The following is a 13,060-nucleotide window of genomic DNA, read 5'->3' on the forward strand; positions in this document are numbered from 1 at the left end:
ATATAAGAAAATACTTATAAATACATACACTCACATAAACTCACGATTATACGCTTTCATAAATTAACAGTCACCAAGAATGTGTTTATCTCAATTACATTATTTTATATGGAAGAATAGTTGTATTTCCAGACCTCTGAATGCCTGAATAGGGGGGTCTTGCTACCCTCTATAGTTTTTATGACCCTGCAACAATCACAAGGACAATATTTTATTACAATGCACAGCACTTAAAATGTGCTGTGAGCATTTTCACCTTATGTCAAGACACATGCTAGGAAACTTGGACTGTTTAGGCGAGTGACAGTGTGTATGTGATAGAGTGGAGTAGACCATGGTACAAAGGAGACATAAGGATTGTATGAGAGTACAGACAGCCTAGAGGCTTGGAGTTATAGAGAGTACAGGGGAAGACAGTGAATAGAAAGAGAAAAGGCAATGGTTTTTAATATTGGTGAAGTATTATGTTGCAGTGATGGAGATGAAAGTGCAAGTGGGCAAAGTGTGCAAGGAAGTGAAGGTGAGGGGATATTGGGATCTGAGGAGATGAAGGGGGGATAGTATCAAGGGAAAAAAGGGCTAATGGGGAAGGGAGATTAATGGCAAAAATGAGGAAAGGCCAGAGGTGGGTGCATTTCAACAACATGGTTTGGGGAAAAGTGAATTCAGATGGGGTAGCAGATCTTGTTAGGTGATAACAGCCCAATTTGAGCAGAGTGTGGGGAAAGGAGGTGGCACTAGGGAAAACTGTGGGCATGGACTTGAAGGCAAAATGGGCGGAGGACAATGAGGCAGTTGGAAATGACAGTGGGCAAGTGTCAGTAATTATAGGGTTAGTTTAAATGGGTACTGGGTGTGGATTGCGTTCCTGGGGCCATTATGATGCCTATGAGTTCAGGACTGGGATGAATGAGAGTCCAAGATCCTAGAAGTCACAGGGCATGGCATGAGATATTGGAACTGGGTGTGGATAGAAGACAAGAGAAAGAAAGCCAGGCAGAACAGACTTGGCAGAGGTGACAAAGCCTGAGGAGAGTTAGACTGAGGTCCCTAGAATACTGGTCACAGAGGGTTGGAGGTGAAAATGGTCTCAAGCTGAAGGTGGAGAGAGCAATACTGAAGGCAAAAGTGTTCAATGGAGGTCAGAATGTGAGTGGAGTTCTATTGGATGTCTAAAGGTCACAGGTGGACAGATGAAGGTGTAGATGGGGGCACGGAGGTAGAGTGAGAGGATGGGTGAGTCTATGCATGATGTAGGTTGTTGAGGGGAGAATGGAGGCGACTAATTGATTCCCTCATTTATCTATTCCTTCACTTATGATCAAACCAGAGGAGTCATGTGTGCTTTCTTTTTTTATTGAAATATATTTGACATATAGCATTGTGTACATTCAAGATGTCTATCATGTTGATTTGATACATTATATATGGTCATATGACTAGCATTGTAGCGATAGCACCTTTATGACAACACTAATTATCACTTCTTTATGTGTTTGGAGTAATTGAGATGTAGACTCTTAAGAAGTTTGATGACTACAATAAAACATTGTAGTCTATATTCACTATCCTGTGCATTAGATCTCCAGGATCTATTTGTCTACTAGCTGCAAGTTTGTACCCTTAAACAACTTCTCTCTTATTTCCCCAACCCCCTGCCCCTGGTAAGCACCATTTTGCTTTATGATTTGATGCGTTAGGCTCTTTCAGATTACACATGTAAATTAGAAAATACAGTATTATTCTTTCTCTCTCTGACTTGTCACATGTAGCATAGTGCCCTCAAGGTCCATCCATGTTGTTGCAAATGGCAGAATTTCTTTCTTTCTCATGACTTAATAGTATTTCATTGTTCATGGATATCACATCTTATTTATGCATTCATCCATTGACAGACACTTAGGTTGTTTCCATATCTTGGCAATTGTAGATAATGCTGTAATGAATATGGGATTGCTGGTATCTCTTCAATAACTCTTTTCATTTCCTATGGTTTCTAATTTCTGTTCATGGGAAAAACTCTTGCTCATATAATATGTTCCTGAATACTCTTTAAGTTGAATCTAGAGTAGAGAAGAGCATCTAAAATTTGGGATGAAAAACACTCAACAGTATGTTCTCTTTCCTTTTGTGGTACTGTGTAAAGGATCAAATAGCAGGTCTAACAGGAGAGGCTGTTTACTAGTATCCAGTGTTCCGGGTGGAAAAAGGTGCCAAAATCATCCCCTCAAAAAGCCAGCTTACAGATTCAAAAAGTTTATTGCCACTAGAATTTTCATGTCCCAAGACAGACATAATGAAAATATCTTTCTTTATTGTGGTATTTGTAAAATATAACACATTGACTAACATTTATGTACTCTTACATGCTTCTATTTTAAGTTCTACCATGAAAAATAACACACAATAAAATAGCTAAAAAATTTAAAGACATATTCTCCTTTGCTTCCATCATATAAGAAACCATCACAAGGCATAATCTGTGGAGATACTTTTTTAGACATGTTGATAGTTTAAAAATAATAGTGTTTTATTGCAACCAATTTACTGGTCTGGTATAATACTTATAGGCAAATCTCCAGCACTGTGGGTGATGTAACCTAAATCTTAGGATTCATTCACTGTAAAGGAATTATGCAGTTCAAATTAAGGTTACTAATCAGTTCAAATTAAAATAAGCATGTTTCCCTCAATTATCTGGTGGACCCAACATATTACAAGAGTCTCCCATGCAGAAAGGGAAGGCAGAGAGATGGGACACAAGAGGTGATCAGAGATTTGAAACATGAGAGGGATTTAACATTGGTATTCCTGGGCTTGAAGACAGGATATAGATAGGTGCAGGAGGAAACTATAAGAAGGAAATGAATTCTGCCAAGAATTTAAGATCCTGGAAGTGGATTCTTCCTCAGAATTTTGAGCATAGAGCCCAGGCCGGCTGATTAAGGCTTGTGATACCTTAATCAGGATGCTCAGCCAAGTTCACCAGATTTCCAATAAAAAAAACATGAGAAAATAAAATAAGTGTTGTGTTAATCTGCTAAAATTGTGGCAATTTGTTATGTTGGTTGAATTAAAATGATATACATGGAAATAAATTTAAGAGTAAAATATTTCAATGACAAAATGAAGTCCAAGTCTTCATGAATTACCCATAACCAATACTATTTTGATCTTCAGATGTAACAATTTTCATCACTGAGATACATCTTACTTCCTATGCAGTTTGAGAATATATCAGAGATTGTATCTAAAATTGTACTATACACACACAAACCTACCCACACACAACTAACATATTCTGTTCTTGGCTCAATATCTCAGAGATAGAGAAGGAAAGCTTTCCAAGTTATAAAATCGAAGTATTTCAGGAGGAAGAAAAGACACAGCATATGACCTTGGAGTCAATATTTGCCTGAAAAGACATTTCCCTTCTCTTCTTTTCTCTTCTCTAGGGCTCTTTTTTGTTATCTCAAAAAACCACATTTTTCGAATGTGCCTTTTTTAGGGCATCAACATACTCCTTCTGTTAAAGATTACATTGTGCTCTTTGAAAATTAATGTGTTGAAGCCTTAACCCCAAGTATCTCAGAATGTGTCCTTACTTGGAAATAGAGTCATTGCAGATATAATTTGCTAAGATGAGATCATACTGGATTAGGGTGTGCACCTAATCCTAATGACTGGTGTACTTATAAAAGAAAAAAAAAAAAAAGAAATTTAGAGATAGACATGCCTACAGGGAGAATGCCAGGTGAAGACTGGAGTTATGTTGCCACAAGCCAAGGAAGTAAAAGCGGGGACAGTGGTCCAGAACAGATTATCCCCTAGGACCTTGAGAGAAAACATGGCCCTGCTGTCATCTTGATCTTGGACTTTCAGGCCTTCAGAATTGTGAGACAATAAATATCTTTTGTTTAAGCCCCTCAGTTCATTGTCCTTTTCATGGATGCCCTAGAGAAGAAATACACCTTCCCTTGCCACCTTCGTAAGACAAAGGACCTCAAAATGCAGAGAAGGCTGTCCTTCCCTGTCCTCTGCCACAGGAGGGATTCAAGGACAAACAGCTCTGATCTGAAGGCCATAAGGTGAGTTTCTCCTCTCTGGTCTATAGGGACATTTCCGTCCTAAAAACATGCCAAATCCTGCTACTGCATTGGAGATGAGACTGGACCAAGAACTCCTACAAAACCCATGCGGAGTAGCCTCCTTACATCTCCATGGGCAAGAGGTTGGGGTCCACTCTCAGAAAGGACTCCTGAAGGCTTATCAGCTGGCAGAATTGATGTTGTGGAGATGACAGAGCACAAGTCATGGTGTTTCTTGACACTCCAGAGGTGATCCTAAATGGGAAACCATTATTGAGGACCATTTATTTAAATATTACTTCTCAAATTGTAATGAGCTATGAAACCTGTGTATCCTGTTGAAGCAAATTCTTTGGGACATGGCAGACTAAGAAGGGACGATTCCACAGATTTACAGCAGGGTCATGAATTCTCTTTTTTAACATGGAACTGGTAGTGCTGCATCTGCTCTCTCCAGACCTCTCTTCTAATAGCACTAAAAAAGAGAAGAAGCACAGTAAATATGAGCCCTAGATACTACCATCACATCTCAACACAAATATTGTTGGTTCCTGGCAATTCCCCATTTGGTGGGGAAGGAAAAGGAACATGTATGAGTGATCTGTGTAGGGAGTGAGGGGGCTTCTATTAGCAAATGTCTGAGGACCCCATGACTTGATGCAGAGTTTGCAGTTGTAAAAGCATATTCCAAGTGGGGGTACGTCTGCAGACAAAATCTGCACAGATCTACCATGGGATGGGCCACTTGAGGTAGGCAGGGTAGGGTGGGACTGACTCTGTGCGTGTGCTTTCTTTTAATTGCTGGATAAGGTGGCTTTTTGCATTCTCTGCAGCAGTTATTGGCCTCAGGATGCCAGCACTGATGAGAAGCAGGCTTAGAGATGTGGATTCTCCAAGTGGACAGTTAATTTTGTGAGGATGATACACTGTTGGGGTTTTCAATCCCAAAGACATAGAGGGCCATTTACTGCAGAATCTGGATGCAGCTCAGATCTGGGATGTTAGAAAGAAACAGGCCCAAAATGCTGTCACTTGTGTGAAGCCCTCATCACAAAACCAAGACCTAATACCTAACCTAATTGCATTATCAACCCTCCTCAGGAATGGAATCTTAACCAGTGAGTCTGGAATTTCCTTGTCATCACCAAGGAGGTTATCTGCCAACATGGACCCTTTCCATCCCCTAAGGAGAGATGAGATAATCTGCGCTTTCCTTCTCCCTTCCCCTTTCTGTCTATAAAACCCTTAAATTTTGTACAGTTCCTTGGAGTTCCTCTCTACTTACTAGAAAGGATGATGTCTGATTCATGAATCACTTAATAAAGCTAATGAGATCTTTGAAATTTGCTCGATTGAATTTTTGTTATTTAACAGATTTCGTGGCAGCTACTTATCTGAAGAGAACTTCTGATGGCATTCGAGGACAACTGAAAATGCAGGTTTGGTACCTGCAAACCATTTTCGAGGTCTACCTTTTGCCCTTTATGAGGGCTATGGGTAAGTCCCTCTCAGTTCTGAGCTCCACCTCTTTGAACCAAGTTCTTGAACTAATGGGCTTCCTGGTCCATAATTCCCTTTTGTTTGGAATCCTAGTCAAGTCCACAGTCCTCATTTTTGTGGTCTGCTAGCTTCAGTCCTTTTCCCCAGTCCCCAGTTTCAGGTCGAGAATTGCTGGTGGTGTGCACTGGTATTTTTCTAGGCCAGTCTGCAGTAACATTTCTTGGTTAATCTTGGTGTGTTAAGGTGCATATGTTTGTTTGTCTTGTTTTGTACAGATAAGGCTAGTGGAAACTAATGGGGATCTTGGAAGCCATAAAGACTCAAAAATTGGTGGGCACCAGTCAGGCACTCAAAAGCTATTAGAGTGCACACCATCTAATTCAAAGACTTCTGTATTATGATAAGATGGTCACAGAAAGGGTTAGATTGACACTAGGTCACCCCCCAACCTCAAGAAAACTTCCCTGCCATGGGGTACACTGTAAAACACCACACAATCTCTAGCCTTACAACATGTTACTCTTAGCTAGTAATCTGGCTCTAAGAGACTCAAAGACTAGCTAAAAGGGATGAAATCTTTAATTTCCAAACAGTGAATGTGCCACATTCTGGCACATCTGCTTATTTTATACGCAAGATTTACAGTCCTGGGAGCTGTGGAGATCTAGGCAAATGGGAAAATCTTACTAAAAGCAACCTAGAATTACAAGGGTCATTATGGGGAATGTTCCCATCAGACAAGATTGTTTATTTATGAAGTATACTCGAAAACAAGGGGTCCTGAATTAAACAAATAAAATGGGACAACTATACCTATTTTAACTGTTACGCAGAAGATTCCAAAGGCTGAAAGATTCCAAAATAGCTTCATTAAAAGACTCATTACAAAAGGGTCATGAAAAATTCAAGGCACAAGGGGTACCAAAAATGAAAGACAGAAGGACTGATGTGACCCCTACTATTCCTTCCATCCTTCTTCACTGTGAGCACTCACATTTACTGCTCCTCTGTCCAAACTGCCTTTCCACTTTGAAGAGACTATTAATCAGTTATCTTTTACAATAAAATTACTTGAGGTTTGAGAGTGACCCTTTCAGGTATTTTTCACACCATGGTCAAAGACCAAACTAAGGGCAATAGTTAAAGAATTTTCTAAACCCAGGGAAAGACCAAAAGAGTATTTTTTTAACAGTTTAGGGTAATTACCAGGGTCCTTGAACCCAGGCTGCCTGATCTTTACCAGCTGTGTGCATGTTGGTAGGACCTTGTGAAGCTCAAAAACAGATGCGTGAAGCAAAGTGGAAAAATCACAAGGATGGTATTCAAGATCCTCAATCTTCAATACATTGTTCTCCTGTTACACCATGAAGGGATGCAAAATAGCAATTGAAATTTTACAAGCAATATCTAGAGTCTTCCCTGCCCACACTGATTTGTCTATTATTAAAACATGCAAAAAGAAAAACCCAGATGAACCTGTGGCAGACTTCAAAGTCCCTTTTGAAGCCCTCTTTCTATGGCATTACAGGTTTCATACAATAAATAAGGTCACCCAACCTGCCCTAGCTGCCCTATTTGTACTGCCTTCTTTGTTATACTGAGGAATACACACCCTCAGCTAACATCCATGCCAATCCACCTCTATTTTCCACGTGGGTTTCTGCTGCAGCATGGCCACTGACCATTGGGTAGCTATGCTCCCAGGAGATGAACCTGGGCCACAAAAGTGGAGCATGGGAAACTCAACCCTACCCTAGGACATGAGGTCAGTCCCCTGGACTATCTTTTGAGATTAGTGGATGGATAAAATTTAGTCAGAAAATAGAATGGAAACTCATCAGCCTCAAAGAACTTGTGACTGTAGTTGAGCACTTTGAATAAACTCGGGAGCAAGACGACAGACAGATATCTGCCAAGCTGTTGGCCTTACACCTAGAACAATTCTTAAGTCCAGAGACCTTAGTTAATACCTGGGCCTTTCCCATTGCAAACTCCTAGGGGTGCAATATCAAATAAACTGACCCAGAAATCAAAGTTCGAATTGTAATCAAGTGGGACACTGGACAGTAGCTTCCCCTCAAAGGTCTTATGCAAATTTTTCAACATAAATTTGAATGCCCCCAAGGGAAAGCCCCCATATAGGCCCCTCTCAGAGTTAACTGTTCTCTGAGAGGTTCTCGAGGAAAGTCCTACCAGGAAATGCCTTTATCAGCCCAGGGGAAACTAAAATTAAAATTAACAAGGAAGTTGGCCTAATTCTAGTGGATACTAGAATTATACTTCCTTTAAGCCCCACTCTCATAAGACAACAAATATCTCAGAGTGAAAGAGAAGTTTCCATTGTGGGGTTATCTAATAAAATTCAGAGAGGGGGGCTGGCCCCGTGGCCCAGTGGTTAAGTTCGCGCGCTCCGCTGCAGGCGGCCCAGTGTTTTGTTGGTTCGAATCCTGGGCACGGACATGGCACTGCTCATCAAACCACGCTGAGGCAGCGTCCCACATGCCACAACTAGGACCCACAATGAAGAACATACAACTATGTACTGGGGGGCTTTGGGGAGAAAAAGGAAAAATAAAATCTTTAAAAAAAAAAAAATTCAGAGAGAATTTCTAGCTCAACCAGGACAAATGACTCTGAGACCTTTACTTAAAAGCTTTACTATTTGCTATGCAATATAGACCAAGTTCATCTATTAGGTAGAATTGTTCTTTTTCAACTCAAATAGCTAATATATTTTGCTTCCAATGGAGACTTCAACTTAGAACAGGCAGAGATCCATGCCCTTACAGAATATGCCGGTTATTAGAAGGACAATCTGTTGATACTAATACTGACAGCTGGTATGCCTTTGGGGTTGTCCACAATTCAGGATGTTATGTAAACAAATGGGTTTTCTTATGTCCTCTGGGACCTCAATCAAAAAGGGACAACAACTAAACGGTCTTCTTAATGCTATTCTCTTATCTTCTGAAATTGCAATCATCAAAATTGAGGCTCACACTAAAAGGATTAAATCTGATTATCAGGAAAATCTCCCGCCTGAGTTTCATGCAAGGGCAGTGGCACCAGAATCTATAAAGATTTTGGCACATGTGGATAAATTCCATTCTGCTTTATGAAAAATAACTCCCTGTTGACAGACTTGCACCATCCTGATGCCCTTGCAACGTGTCAACACTGATCCTGAATCAGATAAATTAGATGGACAAAAAATGGTTGTAAAGTAAAGGAACAATCAGGGTTATGGGAAACGCAAATGGCCTCTTGGTTCTACTCCACTCCCGGGAATGCCCATTTTTTTTTTTATATATTTTACGTTCTTTCACCCCATATCGTGCATTTAAGATGCCCCAAATTATTCATAGACATTGGAAGGGAGACATCCATAAAACTGTAACAGCAGTTTACCCCTAATATCTGAACTGTCAGGTCCATAATCCTGGGATAACAATTTTTTTCCAGAAAGGCTTCAGACCTCCTCCCTCTGGACCCTTTGAGTACCTGCAGCTGGACTTCATTCAACTGCCACCTGGTATGGCTTACAATATGTTCTTGTTATTGTATGTATGCTTTCAGGATGAGTTGAACCCTTCCCTTGCCACAAAGTTGATGCCTGCACAGTTGCTGGAAAACATGTTTCCCACTTGGAGTATACCTTCCACAGTCTCCAGTGCTTGGGGCACTCACGTCACTGGACAAACTATTTGACCTGTAAAAAAAAAAAAAACTTTGCAAACTTCTTGGAATTATCAAGGCCACTATTACCCTCCATTATCAGGCAAGGTTGAAAGAACTAATGGGATCCTAAAAGTCAAACTCTTTAAACTTGCTGATACGTCTGGACATGCTTGGCCTAAGATCTTGCCTTTGGTCTTGCTGATTGTTCACAGTACTCTCTATGGGAAATGTAAGTTCACTCCACATGAGATAATCACTGGCAGAACAATGTTCATTGGTATACAACTTTCTGCTGACCCAGTGTTATCCCATGCTAGTATGAACAGCTACTCTAACCCTTTAAGAGGTTATGCTAAGGCCTATGATCAACAAGTTAAAGTAGCATGCCCGGATCCCAGTTTAAAGGATTCTATTGGACAAAGCCTGGAGTCTAGTGACTGGATATTCTGGACACGTCATCAGAGGAAGACAGCTCTCAAACCCTGTTGGAAAGTGCTCATGACCCTGACAATGCTGTGAAATTAGAAGGCATTAAGCCTGGGGTACAAATCTCACAGTTAAAGAAGGCTCCATTTGTTATCTGGTCCTGTATGGATTCTGGAGTCCTTTGAATCAAACTGACAAGGGGGACAAGTAGCTGACATTAAGATAGACTGCATCCACCTAAGAAATCAGATCCACACTTCATACTTTTATTAAACATTAAACCCTTTCTTCTTTTCTTTCTTTCCTTTACTCTCTCAGTGACCTAGAAAGATAACACACTCCTCAGTATCTCCCATGTCATTGCTATGGGAAGTAATTTTCCAGACAATGGATTTATCATCAAAGATTCCAATCTATCCACGATGGAGAGAACTCAGTGTTCCCTGTGATCAATTTCTCTTCTGTTCCCAGTGTCACTGCAAACAAGATCTACCCCCCTTAGAAGTCACGTACCGAGTTCAGCTTTTATGACTGGCATATGAAGTGCCTTGTTACTTTCCTCCAATTATAACTGTACTTGTCCAATTAGACACAATTACCTACATAAATCTTAGTACATTTGCACCCCCACATTGTCATGATTATCTAGGCCAGATCTGCCCCCCTCGACAAAGAGTTCTCACAAGCAGGACCCATCTTTGCAAGGTATATAGAACAACTCTTTAGTTCAAGCTAGGTTATTTTCTCTCTGTATACAGAAAATCTAACTGACCCTTAGCTTGAAAGGGTAAATGCACCTATCCCTGCAAATGGACTCAATAACAATTAATGGAAATGGTTCATGCCCTGACAGGTTTAGCTTCTGTTTGTGGTGATTATAATTCTCCTTGGGCCTATGAATGCCTAGGTAGCTGGTACATTGATGGGAAATGCCTCTTAGATTATCTAACTGTGCCCCTAACTTTATACACACACACACAAATAATAATAATAATAATACACTTCATGGATCAACCCCCCTGGATCTACATCATCGAGCTAGAATGGACCTACCAGAAGGAGTTCACGACCCAGGATTCACTTCCTTTGGCCAGGCATACTTCCCTGGTCAGGAGTAAATGTAAATAAGAATATAATCAGAAGCCTCTCCTTATCCCTTGAGAATATACGGAATCTGCTGCTCAAACAATAGATGCCAAACAGAGATCCTTAGACTTTCTGGTCTAAGTTGCTCTTGATAATAGTTGATTATTATTGATTCTAATAATATAATCAATAATATATTCATTGTCTTCGAGCTGAGCAGGGAGGTTTCTGTGCCATGGCCAACACCACCAGCTGCACCTGGATTAATACATGTGCAGAAGCTGAAACTCAGAAATAAGACCACTGAGTAAGCTACTTGCTCAGACTTGACTTTGCCAGCATGGTCTTTCTTTGACTTATTGAATTGATTGGTTTGAGTTGGGAACAGTGTCTCCAATGTGAAATCCAAACATTCAAAATTATCCAGCTTATAATAATGATAACAATCTCCCTACTTTTTTGTATTCTAAAGTTTTAAATGCATGTTTGTAGCTGCTAACCACCAACAATATGATCTCCCTAAGACTGGAACATCAGAAAAGGAACAAAGAGAATGACAGGCTTAAATATTTTGAGCCTGAAACCATGACCTGTGAATATCACAGGGATTAAACGAAAACATCATGACCTGTGGATACCACACAAAGGATCGACAAAAGCTACAAGTGGTAGCTGAGAGTGGTGCTAATACCTTTAATTTCGATCATATCTCTCAGTTAATCTAAGAGTCTAAACAAAAGCGAGAAATTGTTAGAAAGGAGACAGCAGGCCCAAAATGGAGTCACTTGTGCCAAGCTCCACATCAGCAAACCGAGACTTAATATGTAACCTAAGTGCAGTTCCAAACTCCCTCGGAATGTAAGCTTTGATGAGGCACACTGGAATTACTTCGCCAACACTAGTGAGGTAATCTGCTTCACAGGCCCCTTCCATTCCCCTAAAAAGGGTGACCTTACTCGAAGCAACGCATTCTTTAGAAATCATTCCCTTTTTTCAACCCCCTCTCTGCCTTTAAAAACTTTTTCTGCAACTGGCGCCATGTCTGAGTGGTTAAGTTCCCATGCTCTGCTTCAGTGGCCCAGGGTTTCACTGGTTCAGACCCTCTGTGTGGACCTAGCACCGCTCATCAGGTCATGTTGAGGCAGTGTTCCACACACTGGAACTAGAAGGACATGCAATTAGAATATATAACTATGTACTGGGGTGGGGTGGAGAAGAAGAGGAAGAAAGAAAGAAGATTGGCAATAGACCTTAGCTCAGGGATAATCTTTAAAAAAAAAAAAAAAGAAAGAAAACTTGTCCTTTTCCATAGCCCTTTCTGTTTGCTAGGGGAGATGTTCCCAGATTCATGAATATTGAATAAAGTCAATTTGACCATTAAATTTACTCAGTTGATGTTTTGCTATTTATCAAGCTGAAGAGTCAAAGGCTTTCTAAGGCTCAGACTTCAGTTTGGAAGACAGCTCACAAGCAAGCTAATTACTGCTGTCTAAAGTGAATACTAATTGTGTCAGGGTGGCCCTGAGTTAATACATCAAGAAGGGCTTCTAGGTGGAGTCTGACAACCTTTGCCAGAGATGCTAAATGACAAAATCATGACTCATAAAGCCCTGTGCTATCTCCCATAGGGCAGGAATCCAGGAAGTGCTGGGCCTCCTTTTTGGTGATGAGGAGCCAAAGACACACTAGTTTTTCCTTCACTGCTGGAAGGATTGAGGATTGTAAATCGGCCCATAGACTGTCAGTAAACTTTCATTGGAAAATTGGGCTCTGAATTTTGGTAAGGTTTTCTCAGCCACTTCTCTTAACTGAGAGATGCTAGTAAGTTCTAACACAGGCTATTAAGACTGAATCCTCCAACCTGCCAACAGAGAGACTATCACTTACACAATGAAAAGTTTGTATATCAGAAGTTAGTGGCACTCAATCTTAATCCTTGCCCAACCTCTGGGGGAAAATGAAAGGGTAATTTGTCCCACCAACACTTATCTACCTGCAACTCTCCCTGATTGGGATAAGCCCCTCTGTCACTCACTTATGGGATGGGGAATCACAAACAAATAACAGAACAATTCCTATTGCATTCTGAGATTAAAAAACAAAAACAAGAGGATATTGAATTTTTTTAAAGGATCCAGTCATATGCCCTCAAAATGTATATATTGAAATTTATTACCCAAGATAGGCTACTAGGAAGTGAAGTCTGGGTGATGATTAGGTCATGAAGACAGAGCCCTCGCAAATGGAATTTGTCCCTTTAAAAGAGGCCTGAGAAAGCGCCT

The sequence above is a fragment of the Equus quagga genome, chromosome 13 (genome assembly GCF_021613505.1).
Source record: "Equus quagga isolate Etosha38 chromosome 13, UCLA_HA_Equagga_1.0, whole genome shotgun sequence".
Classification (NCBI taxonomy): domain Eukaryota; kingdom Metazoa; phylum Chordata; class Mammalia; order Perissodactyla; family Equidae; genus Equus; species Equus quagga.